The 24161-nt window shown below is 43.5% G+C and overlaps 1 protein-coding gene across 1 annotated transcript in view; it reads left to right on the plus strand.

The window, feature by feature from the left end:
• Positions 1–24161, plus strand: part of plcl2 (phospholipase C like 2) — a 258870-nt gene that overhangs the window by 61633 nt on the left and 173076 nt on the right. The window lies entirely within an intron of this gene.

Genomic DNA, 24161 nt, shown 5'->3' on the forward strand with positions numbered 1-24161 from the left:
GAACTCGAGGTGTAAGGTGAGAGGGGAAAGAATGAATGGAACCTGAGGGGTAAATGATGGGTATATGGAAAGAGCTTTCAGATGAGTAGTTAAGGCAGGTACAATAACAACATTTAAAAGACATATGGACAGGAAAGGGCCGGTGGGTGTAACAGTGCCCCCTCCCTCAGATGCCGCACTGATCCTCATCACCGGCAGGCAGGTCAGGAGAGGCCAAACATCAGCATCTTTGAGCTGAGGCCACAGACGAATACAGAACAGCTGCATCCAATTAGATGATATTGGATTGGTCCACTTGAACCTCGTCTGGAGAGGGGGATTGAGGGGAAGATGACGGGAGAGGGAGAGGAAGGGAAGGGAAGAAGGTAGGGTGTCTCCCTGCTAGCTGTTGCATGTCGGGAGGAAGGCTGAGCCACTGGGACAAACCCGAGACCATCAGCACCACCGTTTTTTGATCAAGCCAGTTGTCGGGCCAAGCCCCAGACTGCCAGCGCCTCCTCTGTGACCAGGACTGATTGGCCGGGGGACACCTGAGACTGCCAGTGCCTCATACCTGCCCACAGAAAATGAGGGACTGCGCCCATATACAGAGGCAAAGACAGAGCCGCCTGGATAAACCTGAGACCGCCAATGCCTTCTCTCCAAGCATAAAGCTGAGCTGACAGGACAAACCTGAGACCACCGGTACCTCCTCTCGAGCAAGGGTGAACTGCAGGGATAAGCCTGAGATTTCCGTGCCTCTTCCTTTGAGACTGAGATGCTGGGACAAGCCAGAGATCGCCAGTGCCACTTATACTTACTGATGACGAGGGCCATTACCCCCACACCGACCTGGACCTTTTTGTAATTCTTAATAAACTACTAGACTAAGTGGGACCCGTTGGGTCCCATATTCACACGGGAGGGCTGGTCCCCCGACGCAATATTCCACCTCTCCACCAATTCCAATATTGGTGGCCAGTAGGGGGGCTTTCTGGAGTGCTGGTATGGGTTCTTGGGGTGGCAGCTCAGTCCCTCAAGCCTGATCTGCTGGCAGCTCACTCACGGCTGGTGGGCTGGCAGTTGACTCATGACTATTCCTTGAAATTCCTTTTTAAGTAGGGTGCAAGGCCACCAAATTCAAATCCATGTTCCTACCATTTCAAGCATGGTGCAAGGCCACCAAATTCAAGTGCAATTTCTTACCACTTTGAGCAGGGTGCAAGGCCACCAAATTCAAGTGCAGTTTCCCACCACTTCAAGCAGGGTGCTAGGCCACCGAATTCAAGTGCAGTTTCCTACCACTTCAAGCAGGGTGCAAAGTCACCGAATTCAAGTGCAGTTTCCAACCATTTCAAGCAGGGTGCAAGGCCACTGAATTCAAGTGCAGTTTCATACCACTTCAAGCTGGATCCAAGGCCACCTAATTCAAGTGCAGTTTCATACCACTTTCAGCAGGGTGCAAGGCCACCAAATTCAGTGCAGTTTCATACCACTTCAAGCAGGATGCAATGCCGCCAAATTCAAGTGCAGTTTCATTCCACTTCAAGCAGGGTGCAAGGCCACCAAATTCAAGTGCAGTTTTATTCCATTTCAAGCAGGGTGCAAGGCCACCAAATTCAAATGCAGCTTCATACCATTTCATGTAGGGTGAAACCACCATAAAATCACACAAAACACCAAACTCACACTTCAGTAGACATTCAGTGTGTTCAGTTGATTCACAGCTCAGAGTCATGACCACTCCCTCCCCCATCATGCAGAGACTGAGCCACACCCACACTTCCGGGTTTTATTACCCCCCACCGGAAAAGGTGTGGCTTTCATGGAGTGAGTGACAGGAGTGAGATTCTCAACATTTTTTTAAAACTAATAACACTTTTATTTTTCATTGATGGGAAGAATTCTCTGCACCTGCTCAGCGGAGGGGGACTGAGTAAGATGGCCAAAAATCACAGCCGTCAGTGGTAGCGTTTTATCTAAAATCAATATACAGTGCAAACAGGAAGTAAGTGCATTTGCAGTAGTGCCTTTTAACTTCACGCCAAAGCACCCAAGCCACCATTTGCAGTAAGTAGTGTCTTTCAACTTCATGCCACCATTTGCAGTAAGTGGTGCCTTTCAACTTCAAGCCAATGCACCCACGCCACCATTTGCAGTAAGTAATGCCTTTTAACTTCAAGCCATTGCATCCAAACCACCATTTGCAGTAAGTAGTGCCTTTCAACTTCAAGCCACACCCAAGCCACCATTAGCAGTGAGGTGCCTTTCAACTTCGTCAAAGCTCCCAAGCCACCATTTGCAGTAAGTAGTGCCTTTCAACTTCAAGCCAAAGCAAACAAGCCACCATTTGCAGTAATAGTGCCTTTCAACTTCATGCTACCATTAGCAGTAAATAGTGCCTTTCAACTTCAAGCCAATGCACCCAAGCCACCATTTGCAGTAAGTAGTGCCTGTCAACCTCATGCCACCATTTGCAGTAAGTAGTGCCTTTCAACTTCAAGCCAAAGCACCCAAGCCACCATTTGCAGTAAGTAGTGCCTTTTCTATTTCAAGCCAAAGCTTCCAAGCCACCATTTACAGTAAGTAGTGCCTTTCAACTTCAAGCCAAAGCAACCGAGCCACCATTTGCAGTAAGTAGTGCCTTTCAACTTCAAGCCAATGCTCCCAAGCCACCATTTGCAGTAAGTAGTGCCTTTCAACTTTATGCCACCATTTGCAGTGCCTTTCAACTTAATGCCAAAGCACCCAAGCTACAATTAGCAGTAAGTAGTGCCTTTCAACTTAAAGCCAAAGCACCCAAGCCACCATTTGCAGTAAGTAGTACCTGTCAACCCCAATGCACCATCTGCAGTAAGTAGTGCCTTTCAACGTCAAGCCAAACCACCCAAGCCACCATTTGCAGTAAGTAGTGCCTTTTCTACTTCAAGCCAAAGCTCCCAAGCCACCATTTGCAGTAAGTAGTGCCTTTCAACTTCAAGCCAAAGCAACCAAGCCACCATTTGCAGTAAGTAATGCCTTTCAACTTCAAGCCACAATTTGCAGTAAGTAATGCCTTTCAACTTCAAGCCATTGCACCCAAGCCACCATTTGCAGTAAGTAGTGCCTTTCAACTTCAAGCCAAAGCAACCAAGCCACTATTTGCAGTAAGTAATGCCTTTCAACTTCAAGCCATTGCACCCAAGCCACCATTTGCAGTAAGTAGTGCCTTTCAACTTCAAGCCAAAGCTCACAAGCCACCATTTGCAGTAAGTAGTGCCTTTCAACTTCAAACCAAAGCTCCCAAGCCACCATTTGCAGTAAGTAGTGCCTTTCAACTTCAAACCAAAGCTCCCAAGCCACCATTTGCAGTAAGTAGTGCCTTTCAACTTCAAGCCACAATTTGCAGTAGGTAGTGCCATTCAACTTCAAGCCAATGCACCCACGCCCCCATTTGCAGTAAGTAATGCCTTTTAACTTCAAGCCATTGCACACAAGCCACCATTTGCAGTAAGTAGTGCCTTTCAACTTCAAGCCACACCCAAGCCATCATTTGCAGGAAATAGTGCCTTTCAACTTCAAGTCAAAGCTGCCAAGCCACCATTTGCAGTAAGTAGTGCCTTTCAACTTCATGCCACCATTTGCAGTAAGTGGTGTCTTTCAACTTCAAGCCACACCCAAGCCACCATTTACAGTAAGTAGTGCCTTTCAACTTCAAGCCAAAGCAACCAAGCCACCATTTGCAGTAATAGTGCCTTTCAACTTCAAGCCAAAGCAACCAAGCCGCCATTTGCAGTAAGTAGTGCCTTTCAACTTCATGCCACCATTTGCAGTAAGTGGTGTCTTGCAACTTCAAGCCACACCCAAGCCACCATTTGCAGTAAGTAGTGCCTTTCAACTTCAAGCCAAAGCAACCAAGCCACCATTTGCAGTAAGGTGCCTTTCAACTGCAAGCCAAAGCACCCAAGCCACCATTTGCAGTAAGTAGTGCCTTTCAACTTCATGCCACCATTTACAGTAAGTAGTGCCTTTCAATTTCAAGCCACACCCAAGCCACCATTTGCAGTAAGAAGTGCCTTTCAACTTCAAGCCAAAGCTCCCAAGCCACCATTTGCAGTAAGTAGTGCCTTTCAACTTCAAGCCAAAGCAACCAAGCCACACCCAAGCCATCATTTGCAGGAAGTGGTGCCTTTCAACTTCAAGTCAAAACTCCCAAGCCACCATTTACAGTAAGTAGTGCCTTTCAACTTCATGCCACCATTTGCAGTAAGTGGTGTCTTTCAACTTCAAGCCACACCCAAGCCACCATTTGCAGTAAGTATTGCCTTTCAACTTCAAGCCAAAGCAACCAACCCACCATTTGCAGTAATAGTGCCTTTCAACTTTGTCAAAGCTCCCAAGCCACCATTTTCATTAAGTAGTGCCTTTCAACTTCAAGCCAAAGCAACCAAGCCACCATTTGTAGTAATAGTGCCTTTCAACTTCAAGCCAAAGCTCCCAAGCCACCATTTGCAGTAAGTAGTGCCTTTCAACTTCATGCCACCATTTGCAGTAAGTAGTGCCTTTCAATTTCAAGCCGCACCCAAGCCACCATTTGCAGTAAGAAGTGCCTTTCAACTTCAAGCCAATGCACCCACGCCCCCATTTGCAGTAAGTAATGCCTTTTAACTTCAAGCCATTGCACCCAAGCCACCATTTGCAGTAAGTAGTGCCTTTCAACCTCAAGCCAAACCCAAGCCATCATTTGCAGGAAGTAGTGCCTTTCAACTTCATCAAAGCTCCCAAGCCACCATTTTCAGTAAGTAGTGCCTTTCAACTTCAAGCCAAAGCAACCAAGCCACCATTTGTAGTAATAGTGCCTTTCAACTTCAAGCCAAAGCTCCCAAGCCACCATTTGCAGTAAGTAGTGCCTTTCAACCTCATGCCACCATTTGCAGTAAGTAGTGCCTTTCAATTTCAAGCCGCACCCAAGCCACCATTTGCAGTAAGAAGTGCCTTTCAACTTCAAGCCAAAGCTCTCAAGCCACCATTTGCAGGAAGTAATGCCTTTTAACTTCAAGCCAAAGCACCCAAACAACCATTTGCAGGCAGTGCCTTTTTACTTCAAACAAACCATATTTTCATTTTCAAACCACACTAAGGGGACTCATAGTTATGTAGACATTTGTTCAGTGTTATTCAGAGCTCAGAGAGACGTGACCCTTGGCTTCATCCATATTGAAGAGACTTCGTGAGGCACACCACTTCCTGGTTTTATAGTCCCTCCCCCTCCCTCCAGCAGGGGCAGCAGAGAGAATGGTGATTTTTAAAAAAACATTAATAACTCTCTGATTTGTCATCGTTGGGAAAAATCCTCTGCTCCTTTAAGGCGGAGGGGGGCTCTGAGCGAGGTGGTCAAAAATGACGGCCGTAGGTGGTGGCGTTCTGTCGGAAATCGCAGCACAGTGGGCCAAAAGCGGTCAAGATCAGAGTTTTAGTGATATAGATATCATGTGAGTTCACCCGACTGTGTCGGTGTAGTCATAAGAGTCATCGAGGGGTACAGTGTGGAAACAGGCCCTTCGGCCCAACTTGCCCACGCCACTCGACAATGTCGCAGCTACACTAGTCCCATTTACCTGCGCTTGGTCCCTATCCCTCCAAACCTGTCCTATTCATGTACCTGTCTAACTGTTTCTTAAACGATGGGACATTCCCAGCCTCAACTACCTCCTCTAGCAGGTTGTTCCTTACACCCACCACCCTTTGTGTGAAAAAGATAACCCTTGAATTCCTATTAAATCTTTTCCCCTTTACCTTGAACCTTTGTCCTCTGGTCCTCGATTCCCCTACTCTGGGCAAAAGACACTGTGCATCTCCCCGATCTATTCCTCTCATGATTTTGTATACCTCTATAAGATCTCCCCTCATCCTCCTGCGCTCAATGGAATAGAGACCCAGCCAACTCAAAATCTCCCTATAGCTCGTGCTCTTTAGCTCTGTCAACATACCTCGTAAATCCTTTCTGATCCCTTATCTTTCCTATAACTTGGCTGAACACAATATTCCTATATCCAGAACTGAACACAATATTCTAGATGTGATCCCACAAATGCCTAATACAACTGCAACGTGACCTCCCAACTTCTATATTCAATACTCTTGTCTGGTGAAGGCCAAAGTGCCAAAAGTCTTTTTGATCTGCGACTCGACCTTCAAGGAACCATGCACCTGTACTCCTAGATCCCTCTGCTCTACAACACTACCATTTACTTTGTATGTCCTGCGCTTGTTCGACGTCCCAAAATGCAACACCTCACAATTCTCTGTATTAAATTCCATCAAGCATTCCTCCGACCACCTGGCCAATCGATCCAGATCCTGCTGCAATCTTTCACAACCATCTGTCTGCAAAACCACTAACTTTGGTATGATCAGCAAACTTGCTAATCTTGCCCTGTATGTTATCATCCAAATCATTGATGGAGATGACAAACAGTAACGGTCCCAGTACCGAACCCTGAGGCACACCACTAGTCACAGGCCTCCAGTCCGAGAAGCAACCTTCCACCATCATCCTCTGCTTCCTTCCATGGAGTCAATTTGCTATCCATTCAGATATCTCTCCTTGGATCCCATGCGATCTGACCAGTCTACCATCCAGAACCTTGTCGAATGCCTTACTGAAATTCATGTACACAACATTTACAGCTCTGCCCTCATCGACCTTTTTGGTCACGTCTTCAAAAAAATCAATTTGATTTGTGAGACACGACCTCCCATGTACAAGACCATGCTGACTATCCCTAATCAGCCCTTGCCCATCCAAATGCCTGTTTAACCTATCCCTCAGAATACTCTCTAGTAACTTCCCAATTACAGTTGTTAAGCTCACTGGCCTATAGTTCCCAGCATTTTCCCTGCAGCCCTTCTTGAAAAGAGGCACAACCTTTGCCACGCTCCAGTCTTCCGGCACCAGCAGGGGCAGCATAGAGAATGTCAACATTTTTAAAACATGAATATCTCTTTTATTTTTCATCGATGTGAAAAATCCTCTTGTCCGGAGCAGCGGAGGGGGACTCTGAGTAAGATGGCCAAAAATCACAGCCGTAAGTGGCAGTGTTTTTTCAAAAGTCATGAAACAGAAAAACAGGAAGTGGTCAAGATCTTACTTTTAGTAATATAGATTTAACGATTTGGACAAGGGAATTAAATGTAACATCTCTAAGTTTGCGGATAACACAAAGCTGGGTGGCAGTGTGAGCTTGCGAGTATGCTATGAGGCTGCAGGGTGACTTGGCTAGGTTGGGTGAGTGGGCAGATGCATGGCAGGTGCAGTATAATGTGGATAATTGTGAGGTTATCCACTTTGGTGGCAAGAACAGGAAGGCAGATTATTATGGTGAATGGTGTCAGATTAGGAGAAGGGGAGGTGCAACGAGACCTGGGTGTGCTTGTACATCAGTCAGTGAAGAAAGCCAATGTTGGTTTTTATTGCGAGAGGATTTGAGTTTAGGAGCAAGGAGGTCCTACTGCAGTTGTACAGGGACCTGGTGAGACCACATCTGGAGCATTGTGTGCAATTTTGGTCTCCTAATTTGAGGAAGGACATTATTACTATTGAGCAAGTGCAGCGTAGGTTCACCAGGTTAATTCCCGGGATGGCGGGACTGACGTATGATGAAAGAATAGGTCGACTGGGCTTGTATTCGCTGGAATTTAGAAGGGTGAGATGGGATCTTATGGAAACATATAACATTCTTAGAGTATTGGACAGGGTAGATACAAGAAAAATGTTCCCCATGTTGGGGGAGTCCAGAACTAGAGGTCACAGATTAAGAATAAGGAGTAGGCCATTTAGGACTGAGATGAGGAAAAACGTTTTCACCCTAAGAGTTGTGAATCTGCGGATTAGTCTGCCACAGAAGGCAGTGGAGGGCAATTCACTGGATGTTTTCAAGAGAGAGTTAGATTTAGCTCTTAGGGCTAAGGGAATTAAGGGATATGGGGAAAAAGCCTGAACGGGGTACTGATTTTGGATGATCATCCATGATCATATTGAATGGCGGTAGACAAAAAGCTGGAGAAACTCAACGGGTGAGGCAGCATCTATGGAGCGAAGGAATGGGTGACGTTTCGGGTCGAGACCCTTCTTCAGACTGAAGAAGGGTCTCGATCCGAGACGTCACCCATTCCTTCGCTCCATAGATGCTGCCTCACCCGTTAATTTTCTCCAGCTTTTTGTCTACCTTCGATTTTTCCAGCAGTTCTTTCTTAAACACATTGAATGGCGGTGCTGGCTCGAAGGGCCGAATGGCCTACTCCTGCACCTATTTTCTATGTTTCTATAATGTTAATTCAAAATTAATATTTTTGACTTCCAATAAGAGAAATTTGGCAGCATTGATTAGACTGTGGGGTCTCTGTTGTCAGTTGCTTACCCAAATTAATCTCTCCAATTTCATCGTTAATTTTGTGACAAACCAACTTTTGTAATATTTGGTTTCTATTGCCTTTTCCATTAATAGAAAATAATAATCACTGGCTGCCAGATTTTACATCTTTGGACATAAAAAAAAGACAAATACTGTATAATTAGCATTTCTTAATAGACACATATTCATTGAGGGAAAAAATTGCAAAGCATCAATTTGTGTAGCACTTAATGGACTAATTCTGGTACTGCATACATTTATTTGTACAGAACAAAGGAGGGAATGAAAGGTCTTTTCTGAAGAATATTTTTTTCAAAATTAGGTCATGGGGAAATGCAATACAGAAGCAGATCCCCTGGTCCATCACATCCAAGCCAGCCATCAACCACTCATTCACTCCACTCATAGATTAATGTTGGACAAATATTTTTTTGAAGATCAATAATAATTCTACGTTGAAAATGACAGTAATCTTTTATGTGCAAGCTTTACTTGTTTTGTGTAAATATTAACAATAGTGGAACTTATACCTTTTCCATTCTTAGAAGACTCAGTGAATCATGTTGACGTTCACCGTATCATCCTGTTTAAACATTTTTCTATTGACAAAGAGCATATTGCATTTTTCATTTAAGCATTTGCTGTAAGGGTACATTATGTTTTAATAGACTATTCAAAAATCTCTTCACATCCTCTTCTGTTGATGCACACAGTAAATAATTAAAGCGGTACTCTTTCTAACATCGCTGCATTATTAATTTAAACAGTAACATCCTTTGCATTCAAACAGTCCAGTTGTTAGAGTACTATCTTGCACAAAATTATTTGGTTATTTTATTGGAGGTCAATCATGCATATGGAATACCAGCCCTGGGATTTCACTGAAGGAATTCCTTGGGACAGTGTCTTAAGCCCGACCATCTTCAGCTGCTTCATCAATGACCATCATGAGAGCAGAAGTGAGGATGTTCATGGTTGGTTACACAATGTTCAACTCCTTCGCAACAAGAACAACCTGTATGCTTCATTATTCGGGCTAGTTGACAAGTAGCAAGTAGACTGTAAACACGCCCAGGCCACCAGCTCTGACCTCCCCACCATCAAAGGGATCTATCATAGTCGCTGCCTCAAAAAGACACCCAGCATCATATCAAAGACCCACACCATGTAAATAGTTTTATTTATTGAAATCATATTCTATGTCGCTCTTCCAGGGAGATGCTAACTGCATTTCGTTGTCTCTGTACTGTACACTGACAATGACAATTAAAGTTGAATCTGAATCTGAATCTGAATCTGACCATCCTGGCCACCACTGCCATCGGGAAGAAGGTACAGGAGCCTGAGAACTGTAACGTCTAGGTTCAGGGACAGCTTCTTCCCTACAGCCATCAGGCTATTAAACACGACAACCTGATAAGCTATGAACTACAATAGACTATTATTATTATTATTATTGCCCTGTTATTGTTTGTTCTTTTTTCTTCTGAGTTTTTGTTATATTATTTATTATGATTACATAATCTGTTGTGCTGCAGCAAGTAAGAATTTCATTGTTCTATCTGGGACATATGACAATAAAACACTCTTGACTCTTGACATACCGCCAGGCTTGGCCATCTCCAAAATGAACGAGTCTATCCACCTACCTAGGACATTTGATGTCATTATTCTCGCCACATTTCACATCATCAACGCCATGAGTGTCCCACTTACCGGAGACACAACCTGACAGGTCACACAAATATTGTGGATGCAAGAACAGACCAGAGGATAGGTTCTTGTAGTGAATTATACACTTCCTGGCACACCAGGCTCTGCCCACCATTTATAAGGCACATGGTAGGAGTATGATGGGAAAACCCTCCGCTAGTTTTAGATGAATGCAATAAACTTTCAGGAAGCCTGACACCATCAATTACAAATAAGTCCACTTGATTGACACCCCCTTTCACCGCCCTACCCTTCTTTACCAATGCACGGTGGCTGCAGTGTTCGCTATCTACAAAATGCACTGCGGTAATTTGCCCTGGCTACCCTGACAGCACCTTCCACAATCTCCACCACCAAAATTGACAAGGACAACAGGCAACGAACACAGCAATCTCTGGGTTCCCCTTCAAATCACACACCGTCCTGATTGGAAAATATATTACCGCTCCTTCATTATTGCTGAGTTTAAATCCCTGCCCAATATCAATGGAGGGGTATCTTCACCAAAAGGGCTACAGCAGTTAAAGAAGCCAGCTCAACATCCTCTCCTCAAGGGTAATTAGATATGAGCAATAAATTCTGGCTTGTCAATGATGCCCTAATCCCAAAAAAAAAGAAAAATAATCAGATGGAGCTTTTATAGGCTGGCATACATCATTAATCATAGAAGGTAGACGCAAAATGCTGGAGTAACTCAGCGGGACAGGCAGCATCTCTGGAGAGAAGGAATGGGTGAAGTTTCGGGTCGAGACCCTTTTTCAGACCCATGTCAGGGGAGTGGGCGGGACAGAGATAGAATGTAGTCGGAGTTAAGACTGGTGGGAGAACTGAGAAGGGGGATGGGATGGAGAGAGAAGGAAAACAAGGGCTGGGTTGTAGGCTACCCAAGTGAAATATGAGGTGCTGTTCCTCCAATTTGTTCCTCCAAAATTAGTCGTGATGTTGATGAAGTCAGTGAGTTCTGCATGGGTGCATTAATCAAGGAAGTACAGGTTGAATGATAGGTAGATTATGATTTACAATTAATTACTACCTGTATGCTGTCATTTAAGAAAGGATAACTAAAATATATTGTCAGTCTATAAACACTAATCTAGTTGCTGAAGAACAAACTGACTGGTAATAATGCATTATTAATTTTAATAATTTACATCTATCCTACCAGCTTGTTTGTGCTCAGAATATTATTTTATAATCAATAAATATCTTTGAACACCAAAACAAACTTGCTGGAAGAACTGTGTAGGAAAGAACTGCAGATGCTGGTTTAAACCGAAGATAGTCACAAAATGCTGGAGTAACAGTGGGACAGGCAGCATCTCCGGATAGGAGGAATGGGTGACGTTTCGGATCTCATCTCCAGAGATATTGCCTGTCCTGCTGAGTTACTTCAGCATTTTGTGTCTATCTGCTGGAAGAACTTGAGTAAATCAGTATCTGTAGTGGTAAAGAGACAGTTGACATTTCAGGTTGAGACTTAACAGATAGAGGGAAAATGGCCAGCACTGTATCTAGGACTAAAAGAGAGAGGTTAAATGGAAGATGGTAGGTAATAGGTGGAATAACATGAGGGAGGAATGACGGGCAAATGGAATTAAATGTGACAGAGCGAGGGGAAGGAAAGGTGAACTGAGAAAAAATAAACTTGGGTTGATAGGTATGTGAGTGTCTTGTGTTCTTTCAGTAGTTTGATTTTTGATCCAAATTCCAACATCTGCAGTTTCTTGCATCTCTAAACTCCAACAGTCAATTTATTTGATTCCGACCTAAATATTTGTTTGCCATCAAGCTTGGGTTTAAACAAGATCAGTGTGCATCTTTAACGTAGCAAGACTTCTGAATGTCCTTCCGAGGGTTACTATTAAAAGAACTTCACAATTGAACCACATATTTATTCCTTTTTGGAGGAATGTGGCCATATCTGACACCCGCATTCATTGCCCATCCATAATTGCCCTTGAGAAATTGGTGGTGAACCATCCTCTTGAACAGCTGCAGTTAAGGTACTGCCACAGTGCCTTTGCTTAAGATTTAGACCCTATGATGATGCAGAACCTGTGAAATATTTCCAAGTAGGTATGGTGTGACTGAGAGGCAAACCTGCAGGTAGTGATGTTCTCATGTGCCTAATGCATTCCAGGGTCATAAATGTAGGTGATATAGGAGAATCCACAATGAGTAACTGCAGTGCATTTTAGTAGATGATACACCTTATTGCACTGTGCACTGTTGGTGAAGGAAATGAATGTTTAGATGGTGGATAGGAGGTACCGATCTAGTGGGTTACATTGGCCTGAATAGTATTGACATGTTTGAATGTCGTTGGAGCTGCACTCATCCAAGCAATGGAGATTATTCTAAAGCACTCTTGATTCGTACCTTGAGGAAGGTTGAAAGGCAATGCCATTTTCGGATACCCTGCCTCTGAACTAATCTTATAGCTGCAGTACCTAACTGGCTGGTCCCTCTGTTATAGACTTCTGTACATCCTTCCATAAGTTAGGGTACAGTCCCGATCTTCCAACCTACCCCATTGCAGACATTGCACTTTTACTCTGAATGGAATTCTGAAAAAATACATTCTGCACTCTGGTATTTTTCTCTTTGCATCACGTGTTGTACTTGTGTGTGGCTTGATTGTATTCATGTATGGTAATATGTTATTTGATTGGATAACAAGCAAACAAAAGCTTTTTATATCAGTACACATGACAATAATAAACCAATCAAAAGCAATTTGAATTTCTGGTCAAAGGATGTCCTCAGGGTGTTGATTGTTTTGGACTTGGGGATAATAATGCCATTAATGGTGACCATTAATCTCATCTGGCATCTATATTTCTAATAGTTTTCCTGCCACCAAAGTCAAACTGACTGACCTTAAAGGGCCTGTCCCACTAGGCGATTTTTTCGGCGACTGCCTGCATCATTGACTGACATATCAGGTCACCAAAAAATACACGGCGTGATGACGTATGACGCGTGGTGTTTTTTTAAGTGTCGCAACATTTTTTTTGTCGCCGCTGGAATTTGAAATGTTCCAAAATGTTTTGGTGACACTGATATGACGCCGAAAAAATCGCCAAGTGGGACAGTCCCTTTATTCACTGAGTTCATCCTTCCTCCCACTTTTATTAAGGAGCTGTTGCCTCACAGCGCCAGAGACCCAGGTTCGATCCTGACTGGATGCTGCCTGTGTGGAATTAGTTCACTCACCCTGTGACCGCGTGGGTTTCCTCCTAGTTTCCTATGCCTTATCTCTACATTAATCTAAACCTCATTCATCATTACTTCGGGAGCACGCTTGTCATGGGCAGAAGCAAAGTACAAATTTACAACCATAACAGTGTCCTCTGTGTCCTTTGTGAGTTCCCATTTTGGTCCTTAATTGGGTTAATTCTCCTGTACTGCCCTTTTACTATTTTATATGCACAACAAACACTTTAAGATTTGTATTTAGCTTTGCAGTTAATCATTTATCAATAATTAAAATCAAGTTCTTGTCATCTTTGTTTTGCTTTTCATTTGTCCATATTTCCAGGTTCTAGTCCAAACATATGCTGTTGCCATTCTGAGATGCCTTGTTATTTTTTTTCATTTGCTCACAGAAAACTAATGCCAGATAGCATGATAGCATAAAATTCACCGAGCAGAAGCCGAGGAATTACCAGCATAGCGTTCATAGGGTAATTACCTGCCTATGTTGTAAGGAAAAATGGAACGGGGGGGGGAGGGGGGAGGCATTATTCATTGGTTATGCTCAAAGAGTGCAGATTATAGTTTTCAGCATTCTAGCAAGGCAGTTTCATAGACAAGGTACAATGTCCACAATGGGGTGGAAGTAAATTGGACACTGATTAGATATTGCTTCCTTCAGTGCTCCTTTACTCTGATCAGTAATTATAAGATATTTTTAAATTGTATCACTTGTTGAGAGAGGAAGTGGGACATTTCTCCTTCCCTTTCATGCAGGGCTGGATTTACGTATAAGCTTCACAAGCTTAAGCTTAGGGCCTCGAGATCTAGGGGGGTCTCGGCAGGACCGGATTTACCTATAGGCTTCATAGGATGAAGCCTAGGGCCTCAAAATCTATGGGGCCTCCGGCCAATGTGTTTTTTCCCCAGAGTAAAAAAAAATCCCAAGAAAAGAAAAATTGGAGCGCTATCAGCGTTTCCACTTTGACGAAAATTACCCGAAATGGTGGTTCCGGCCTGCTGGAAGCTTTGGGGGAAAAAAATGCGACCATCCAGTTGGGAGAAGCCGGTGACGCAGTAGCGTCGCAAAATGACGCTGTCTCTCCGCGCGTGCGCAATGGGCCCGGGCGGGTTCAGATCTCCATTTGCACTCCACACAATCACCTCGATGCCTCGTGTCCACCAAAGATCCTAGGTGTCTACTCCAGGTAAGTAGTGGAATATTGCATTGCGGGAGTGCACGTTTCTCCGGGCCATGGGGGGGGGGGGGGGCTGCAGTGTCTGCGGTGCGGAGTCGGAGCCTCGCTGCGTGGGAGGGCGAGAGGGAGGGGGAAAGAGGGGTTTGAGACAGAGGGGGAGAGAGAGGGAGGGGAGGGGAGAGAGAGAGAGAGGGGGAGGGGGGAGGGAGAGATGGGGAGGGAGAGAGGTGGAGGGAGAGGGAGGGGGAAGGAGGAGGGGAGAGAGGGAAAGGGGGATTATCTTTAGTGAGATTGTAAAATTAAGGTAGGTTTTAGAGCAATTATATTTTCTCCATATGAATAATATCAAACAATTGGAACTGCTTTCTTTTCCTTGATAACAATACTGAAAAATATGTATTCCATAGTTTGCGACTTTCATTTTGCATCATATTTTTAATGTGCACACACTAACACTGTCGAACAGTAACAGGCAATCAAATCAACACACAAAACATTTTAAAAAAAAAGGTTTTCTTTACTGCAAAAACGTACAGTATTTTATTTGCAGTGTTTGCATGCTCCTTTATAACATTTTACATAACATTTTACAGTACAACTTCATTATTAAAACAAGGACAGCTTCAATTCTTGATTTAAAAAAATGTATGCAACAATGAGCCCAATCATCCCATTCCAACAACATTACTCTTGACTCAACCAAAATTATTTCTGAAATATTGGTCATAAATTTGGTGCAAAGTTCTCCAAAATAATGCTCAGAATGCACCAGAGAGCATCTAAAACTCCAGAGCTTCCAGGGCCCTTAAGCGGGCCCTGGACCCCGGCCGCAAGGGTCTTTGAGCTTCGCGCTTGTCATATGCGCTGCGGCACTTATTTCACATTACATTTTTGTAATCCTGCCATGCCACCCCCCTTTTTGAAAAGCTTCGTATGGGCCTGGTGTATAATATTTTTGACACTGCCACAGGCCTTCCTTACATATGCTGTCACAACACACTGTAGTCTCTAAACAACACTTCAGTAATTTTCCTTGCCCTCCATTTCAGAATAATAGTGTTTTAAGCCGATAACTCGACACTAGCACTGGCAATAAATAAAAAGCGCAGCTTTCCAGCCTTTATCTCATTGGCCACGCTCGGCTGCACATCGGTGTCAATCTGGTGGACTCTTCCATCTTCCTCTCGTTGTGGGGGTGGGGGATTGGGAGGGGCCTCACAAGTGGAATAGCCTAGGGCCTCTCTTCATCTAAATCCGGCCCTGCTTTCATGTCATATTTCTGAAATTATGGATTTAATCTTCTTTGTCAGCCATTGCTGCTGCTTTGTTTTAAATTGTGATCAGCAGAACTTGTAAATCCATCACAGGAAGTATTGTAGGAATTGTGCTTGCAAAACAGGGTCATGTCGTAGCTATGCTATCCATACAAAGTTGTTATCAGCTTTATAAGCTTACAATCAGAATGGGAGTCTTGGCGTTGTGAAACTTTTTTATTTTATTAAAGTTAAAGTATTTGATAAAGTAGAAAGTAAAGCATACCTGACTGTTTATATTGGCATCGTGGTTCTTCCTTTTCCATCCTGAATATGGTGCTTAAAGCAAGTATATTGTCTTACTTTAAGGCCTAATATTCCTATTAGTGCATATGTAACTAACTCCTTTAATATTAATATTAATTATACTAATGCATTTATATAGCCTTTCCACTTTCCTCCATGGCATTGTGGTAGAGTTTGGCTCTATTAGGACCATGCTAAAATATTTAATGTTATCAATATAATCAGCACAGAAATTAATGGAGCTAAACTAGATAGCCAGAGAAAACAGGAGGAAAAGGTACATGCACCAAAAAGCCAACATTTGTAGTCTAATTCTGTAACTTCGGACAGTCATTACAAATCATTCAAATACATGCACTAGTTTGTGTTGGGAAATAAATTCTGGCTTTTCCAGTGATAAACATATCCTGTTAAGTGAATAAAAGCAAAGTCTTGTGGATTCATAGTAAAGCTGCAACATACCATTTTTACACGTTAAATTAATTGCTAGATCATTTTCCAAGCATAATATCAATAATTTAGTGGAGTTGCATCTTGGTTTAATATTAGTTCTTAACTTAAACGTGATTACCTTTGGGGGTTTTGTGGTGGCATAATTGAGGAAGTTAGCCACTTCTGCAGAAATGAGACAGCCATTTTCAATCATGAGGTACCATGCACAGTAGATAGAGCTCATGAATTTGTTTAGCCCATTGGCTCTGCTGTTTCAAAGAACAATCAGTTAGTCCCATTCCGATGCTCCTTATCCATTATCACATTTTTTAATATCATCAAGACAACCTTTTCAATGTATTTGAATAAGAAGCTTTCAGATTGTTATGTCAAGCTCATGTTGCATTGCTCGTTAAAGTCAAAATATTTGATTTGCTGGAACATTGAAAATCTCCAGCTTCATGGAGAAAGTGGGTGTGAAAGGAACATTTTTTGAATTTTTAGAGTGCAAGTACCTCTCAGATCTTGTTTTTTGATGCTGAATTAGCATTAGTGGGTGGATCTGTAAATAAGCAGTTGTTTTCCATTGTGGCGGATACTCAAATTAGGATTGCTGGCTGCACTCACACTTTCCATTTTAGAAAATAATGGCCCATATGTGGTGCATACAACATTATTGTCTGCTATGTTTGAAATTGCAGCATGATGTGTTATGATGTGACACTTCATTACTGAAAAGCATCTATTATCGCATTGCCTATCTTAAATTTGTAGCCTCTTTACTGTCAACAAGTTATAGTCTCATGAACATAATGTTATTTTTAAACATCACCATGGTGGTGTAATGTGGCCCTGAGACTATACAATTCGTAACATTGAAAATAGGTCATTATATCTGGTCATTACTTATCGGAACCATGTAAGACTCAAAAAAAGACACAAAGTGCTGGAGTAACTCAGCAGGTCTGGCAGCATTTCTGGGGTACATGGATAGGTGATATTTCAGGTTGGAACCCTTCATTATAATGATTGTGGAAAGGAGCAAGAAATCTGGAAGATAGGAGCGGGCAGGACAAAGCCTGGCAAGTAATGGTGGACACAGGTGAGGACGAAGGCCAGAGATGAGAAAGCAGAGGGTGTGAGACAAAATGATCGAAAAGTTGTGACTTGTGAATCACAATTTGGATTGAAGGGGAGGGGAGAAATAGACGCGTCCAAGTGGGGTAAAGGGTGGGGGAAAGAAAGAGGGGATGGAGGAAGAAGAGGAAGAGTTTGGGAACGGGATGAGTTGCCTAATATTTGAGATGTCAATGTTCATACCAATATGAGGTATTGTTTCTACAGTTTGTGTGTGGCTTCACTTTGGCAATGGAGGAGGCCTAGGACAGAAAGGTCAGTATGGAAGTGGGACGATGAGTTAAAATGGTTAGCAACAAGCAGATCCACTGGGCCTTGAGGGCCAAGTGCAAGTGTTTGGCAAAACAGTCACCAACTCTATGCTTGGTCACGCCAGTGTGCAGGAGACCACATCAGGAACACCAGATGTAGTAGATGAGCCTTGAGGAGGTGCACATGAACCACTTGTCTCACCTGGAAGGACTGCTGAGGTCCCTGAATGGAGATAGAAACATAGAAACATAGAAAGTAGGTGCGAGAGTAGACCACCAGGTCCGTCGAGCCCGCACCGCCATTCGCTCATGGCTGAACACTAAACAGACACACTTACCCACAAACAGTAGACACAAGACACAGAACACAAGAGGACATAGTTGCAGAATAAGGGGGGGCTCTTTTAAAACTGAGATGAGGAAGAACTTCTTCACCCAGAGGGTGGTTAATTTATGGAATTCACTGCCCCAGGGAGCAGTGGAAGCAGAAACTTTAAATATATTTAAGACTAAAATAGATGGTTTTTTAGCTGCCAAGGGGATAAGGGGCTACGGGGAGAGGGCAGGGATATGGACCTAGGTATGGTTAGTATAGTAAGACCTGAGTGATCTCCTGGACAAGTGTCGATCGCCTGGATTGGGGTCGGAGAGGAATTTCCCGGATTTTTTTCCCGAATTGGACCTGGGTTTTTATCCGGTTTTTTGCCTCCCCCAGGAGATCACGAGGTTCTTGGGGTGGAGAGGGGTGATAGCGGTATATAGGGGAGGGTAGTGTCTTGTGTTCTGTGTCTTGTGTCTACTGTTTGTGGGTAAGTGTGTCTGTTTAGTGTTCAGCCATGAGCGAATGGCGGTGCGGGCTCGACGGACCTGGTGGTCTACTCTCGCACCTACTTTCTATGTTTCTATGTAAGACACTACCCTCCCCTTTATACCGCTATCACCCCTCTCCACCCCAAAAACCTCGTGATCTCCTGGGGGAGGCAAAAAACCGGATAAAAACCCAGGTCCAATTCGGGAAAAAAATCCGGGAAATTCCTCTCCGACCCCAATCTAGGCGATCGACACTTGTCCAGGAGATCACTCAGGTCTTACTATACTAACCATACCTAGGTCCATATCCCTGCCCTCTCCCCGTAGCCCCTTATCCCCTTGGCAGCTAAAAAACCATCTATTTTAGTCTTAAATATATTTAAAGTTTCTGCTTCCACTGCTCCCTGGGGCAGTGAATTCCATAAATTAACCACCCTCTGGGTGAAGAAGTTCTTCCTCATCTCAGTTTTAAAAGAGCCCCCCCTTATTCTGCAACTATGTCCCCTAGTTCTAGTTTCCCCGATCATTGGGAACATCCTCGGTGCATCCACCCGATCAAGGCCCCTCACGATCTTATATGTTTCAATGAGATCGCCTCTCATTCTTCTAAACTCCAAAGAGTAGAGTTCCAGCCTACTTAACCTTTCCTCATATGTCAATCCCCTCATTGCAGGAATTAATCTTGTAAACCTTCGCTGCACTGCCTCCAGGGCTAGTACATCCTTTCTTAAGTATGGACCCCAGAACTGTACACAGTATTCCAAATGTGGTCTCACTAATACTGTGTACAGCTGCAGCAAGACCTCCGTGTTTTTATACTCAATCCCCCTAGCAATAAAGGCCAAAACTCCATTGGCCTTCCTGATTGCTTGCTGCACCTGCATACTAACTTTTAGTGATTCATGTACTAATACCCCTAGATCCCTTTGCGTTGCATTACAACGCAGCTCCTCCTCATTTAGAAAATAACTTGCCCTATCATTTTTTTTCCCAAAGTGAATGACTTCACATTTATTAGTATTAAACTTCATCTGCCAAGTTGTTGCCCACTCACCTAGCTTATCTATATCCTTTTGCAGACTCTTCCTATCCTCCTCATCCCCTACTTTTCCTCCCATTTTTGTATCGTCCGCAAATTTTGATATATTACACTTGGTTCCCTCCTCCAAATCATTTATATAAATTGTGAACAACTGGGGTCCCAGCACCGACCCTTGCGGAACCCCGCTAGTTACCGGTTGCCATCCCGAGTATGAACCATTTATCCCCACTCTCTGCTTCCTATTTGTTAGCCAATCCTCTACCCATGCTAATATATTACCCCCAATTCCATAATTTTTTATTTTTAGCAATAGTCTCTTATGTGGCACCTTGTCAAAAGCCTTTTGGAAGTCCAAGTATACCACATCCACCGGTTCCCCTTTATCCACCCGGGTTGTTACTTCCTCAAAGAATTCGAGCAAATTCGTTAAACAGGACTTCCCCTTCACAAAACCATGCTGGTTCTGTCCGATGATGTCATGTTTATCCAAGTGCCCCGTTAGTGTTTCTTTAATAATTGTCTCTAACATTTTACCCACCACCGATGTTAGACTAACCGGTCTATAGTTACCCGCTTTCTGTTTACTTCCTTTTTTAAATATAGGTGTTACATTGGCCATTTTCCAATCCACTGGGACCGTTCCTGCCTCCAGGGAGTTTTGGAAAATTATCACCAATGCATCCACAATCCCCACCGCTATCTCCCTCAAGACCCTTGGATGTAATCCATCAGGCCCAGGGGATTTATCCTCCTTCAGTCTCATTAATTTCCCTAATACCACCTCCTTGGTGATCTTAATAGTATTTAGCTCCTCCATTCCTACCGCCCCCTGTTTATCCAACGTTGGAATATTTTTTGTGTCTTCTATGGTGAAGACTGATACAAAATACTCGTTTAATGCCTTTGCCATTTCCATGTTCCCCACCAACAACTCTCCAGTCTCACCCTCCAATGGACCAACGTTCACCTTAGCCACCCTTTTTCTTTTTATATAGCTATAAAAACTCTTACTATTAGTTTTTATGTTGTTTGCTAAATTCCTTTCATAGTCTATTTTCCCCGTCTTAATTAATCTCTTAGTTATTTTTTGCTGACCTTTAAATGCTTCCCAATCCTCTACCCTCCCACTATCTCTGGCTACCTTATATGCCCTTGCCTTCAGCCGAATACTATCCTTTATAGTTTTACTGAGCCATGGCTGACTGTTCTTACCCTTACCCCTTTTTTTCTTCATAGGAATAAATTTTTCTTGAAGGTTATACAGTAGACCCTTAAACGTACACCACTGCTCATGTACCGTCTTATTCTTGAGTCTGCTATCCCAGTCAACTTTGATCAGCTCAGTCCTCATACCTTCATAATCCCCCTTATTTAGACTAAGCACCCTAGCCTGAGTTTCAACCTGCTCCCCTTCTATTTGAATATGGAATTCGACCATATTGTGGTCACTTGTTCCCAACGAGTCCCTAACTATGATATTTTTAATTAATCCTGCTTCATTACACAGGACCAGATCCAAGATTGCCTCCCCCCTTGTCGGTTCTGTGACATACTGTTCTAGGAACCCGTCTCTAATACATTCTATAAATTCTTCCTCTAGTCTACCCTGCCCAGTTTGGTTTGCCCAATTAATATGAAAATTGAAGTCCCCCATGATTACAGCAGTTCCCTTTTTACATGCGTCAACTATTTGCAGATTTATGTTCTGACTAACAGCGTCACAGCTATTTGGAGGTCTATAAATTACACCCACTAGTGTTTTTTTCCCCTTGTTATTCTCTATCTGTACCCAAGCTGTTTCACTATCCTGATCCTTCAACGCAATATCCTTCCTCTCTATTGCCGTTATTCCCTCCCTTATTAAAAGATGAGGGTTGTAGTGCAGGAACAGGTGTTATATCTCAGTTATATCACAGTTACAGAGAGGAGAGTACTTGGGGAGAGGAGAGGGTGGGAAGAAGGTGGTCAGATCACGATAGAGGTGATGGAAATGTCAGTGAATTGTGTGTTGGATACGGAGGCTGGTGCTGTGAAAGGTGAGGACTTGGGAAACGTTATCTTCATTCCGTTTGGAGGTTAGAAAATTTACAGATGACACCAAAATTGGTGAAACTGTGACAGTGAGGAAGGCTACCAAAAGGATTTGGATCAGTTACATATATGGGTGGAGAAATGGTAAATGGAGTTTAATCCAAACAAGTGTGAGGTGTTAAAATGAGAACATTTACAGTTAATGGCAAGATTCTTAATGATTGATGTACAGAGGGATTTAAGGTCCAAATCCATAGCTCCCCGAAAGTGGCTAGAAGATTGAATGGTGTATAATATACTAGACTAAGTGGGACCCGTTGGGTCCCAGCATCACACGGGAGGGATGGTCCCCCAACGCAATATTCCACCTCTCCACCAATTCCAATATTGGTGGCCAGTGGGGTGGGGTCTTTCTGGGGTGCTAGTATGGGTGTTGTGGGCTGAAGGGACTGGTTTCCAGAGGGCTAGTATGGACATTGTGGGCCGAATGGATTCTTGGGCTGGCAGCTCAGTCACTCAAGCCTATTGTGCTGGCAGCTCACTCACTCACGGCTGGTGAGACGGCAGTGGACTCACGGCTATTCCTTGAACTTCCATTTCAAGCAGGGTGCAAGGCCACTAAATTCAAGTGCAGTTTCTTATCACTTCAAGCATGGTGCAAGGCCACCAAATTCAAGAGCAGTTTCATACCATTTCAAGCAGGGTGCAAGGCCACTAAAGACAGCGAGTCGTGACCTCTCCCTCCTCCATCTTGCAGAGACTGAGCCACGCCCACATTTCTGGGTTTTATAGTCCCTCCCCCCTCCCACCAGAAGGGGCATGGCCTTTGTGGCGTGATTGACAGGAGAGAGAATCTCAACATTTTTTAAACACTGATAACTCTTTTATTTTTCATCGATGAGAAATTCATCGGCACCTGATGAGCGGAGGGGGACTTTGAGTAAGATGGCCAAAAATCACAGCCATACGTGGTAGCGTTTTTTCTAAAATCAATATAATGCGGAAACAGGAATTTTCAAGATTAGACTTTTAATTATATGGAAGGCAAGGCAACTTTAATTAGGCAAGGCAACTTTAATTAGGCAAGGCAACTTCAATTAGGCAAGGCAACTTTAATTAGGCAAGGCAACTTTAATTAGGCAAGGCAACTTTAATTAGGCAACACAGCTTTAGCATTTCTAAACCAAAGGCAACACAGCTTTAGCATTTCCAAACCAAAGGCAACACAGCTTTAGCATTTCCAAACTATATTTCCAAACCACATTAAGGGCACTGACAGGTCAGTAAAACCACTCACAGTTTAGTAGAGTTTAGTTCATAGTTTAGTTCATGAACACTCATGTGTTCAGTGTTATTCACAGCTCAGACCGAGAGACGTGACCCTCTCGCTCCCCCATCTTGCAGAAACTGACTGAGGCACTCAACACATCCGTGTTTTATTGTCCCTCCGGAAGGGGCGTGGCCTTCAGGAGAGAGAATCTCAACATTTTTTAAACACTAATAACTCATCGATGGGAAAAATCCTCTTGTCCTGCGCAGCGGATGGGGACTCTCAGTAAGATGCCCAAAAATCACAGCCGTAAGTGGCAGCGTTTTTTCTGAAATCAATATACAGAATAGGTCAAGATCAGACCTTTAGGAATATAGCTATGATAGGTTTACCATCATCTGTGTGTGAGAGTGAGGAAGCCATGTCGTGGTTTGGTCAGAATTATAGTATTGTAAACCAGCATCTGCAGATCCTTCCTCCATATTTATAGTAATGGTCACCCCATCACAGGAAGGATGAGGAGGCATTGGAGAAGGTGCGAACGTGGTTTCCCTGAATGATGCCTGGATTCTGGGATATTAGCTGCAGAGAGAGGTTGGACAGACTTGGATTGTTTCTTCTGGAACACCATAGGTTGAGGGGGAGACCTGATTAAGGTATTTAAAATTACAAGAGGCCTAGAAAAGGTAGATACATCGATACATAGACAATAGGTGCAGGAGTAGGCCATTTGGCCCTTCAAGCCAGCACCGCCATTCAATGTGATTATGGCTGATCATCCACAATCAGTACCCCGTTCCTGCCTTCTCCCCATACCCTTTGATTCTGCAAGCCCTAAGAGCTCTATCTAACTCTCTTTTGCATGCATCCAGTGAATAGGCCTCCACTGCCTTCTGAGGCAGAGAATTCCACAAATTCACAACTCTCTGTGTGAAAACATTTTTCCTCATCTCAGTTTTAAATGGCCTACCCCTTATTCTTAAACTATGGCCCCTGGTTCTGGACTCCCCCAACATCGGGAATATGTTTCCTGCCTCCAGCGTGTCCAATCCCTTAATAATCATATATGTTTCTGCAAGATACCCTCTCATCCTTCCCAATTCCAGTGAATATAAGCCCAGTCGCTCCATTCTTTCATCATATGACAGTC

This window comes from Amblyraja radiata, chromosome 2, assembly GCF_010909765.2.
Source record: "Amblyraja radiata isolate CabotCenter1 chromosome 2, sAmbRad1.1.pri, whole genome shotgun sequence".
Classification (NCBI taxonomy): Eukaryota; Metazoa; Chordata; class Chondrichthyes; order Rajiformes; family Rajidae; genus Amblyraja; species Amblyraja radiata.